Below are 494 nucleotides of genomic sequence, written 5' to 3'. Positions count from 1 at the left end.
ATAGCAAAGTTGAGTGATTTTTGTTCATGACGAAGTTCCAAATGGCAGAGTAAATATTTGGTGAAAGTGAGGAGTTAGTCATTATGTGGAAGAACTGCTGAATTTAACAAAAGATTGGGATCTTTGTAATGGAAAGCTTAGTCGGTAGTCTGTTTTCCTCTCCAGGAGCTTTTCCAGAAGGTGCGCAGTATCCTGAACAAACTGACACCGCAGATGTTTAACCAGCTGATGAAGCAGGTGATGGACCTCACCATCGACACAGAGGAGCGCCTCAAAGGCGTGGTTGATCTGGTTTTTGAAAAAGCCATCGATGAGCCCAGCTTCTCTATGGTCTATGGCAATATGTGCAGCTGCCTGGCTATGGTGAGTAACATGTTCCCATACATTGCTGCTGAAGTTCCATACAAAGGCAAATGCCACACAGAAGTGAACTCTGTTTGAACCACTCTAAACTGACATGGAGCTTTAATCAGCTTCTATTTAGTAACAGAACT

This window comes from Electrophorus electricus, unplaced genomic scaffold (genome assembly GCF_041902795.1).
Source record: "Electrophorus electricus isolate QZ-2024a unplaced genomic scaffold, ASM4190279v1 Scaffold158, whole genome shotgun sequence".
NCBI lineage: Eukaryota > Metazoa > Chordata > Actinopteri > Gymnotiformes > Gymnotidae > Electrophorus > Electrophorus electricus.
Note: the sequence above shows the minus strand (reverse complement) of the source record.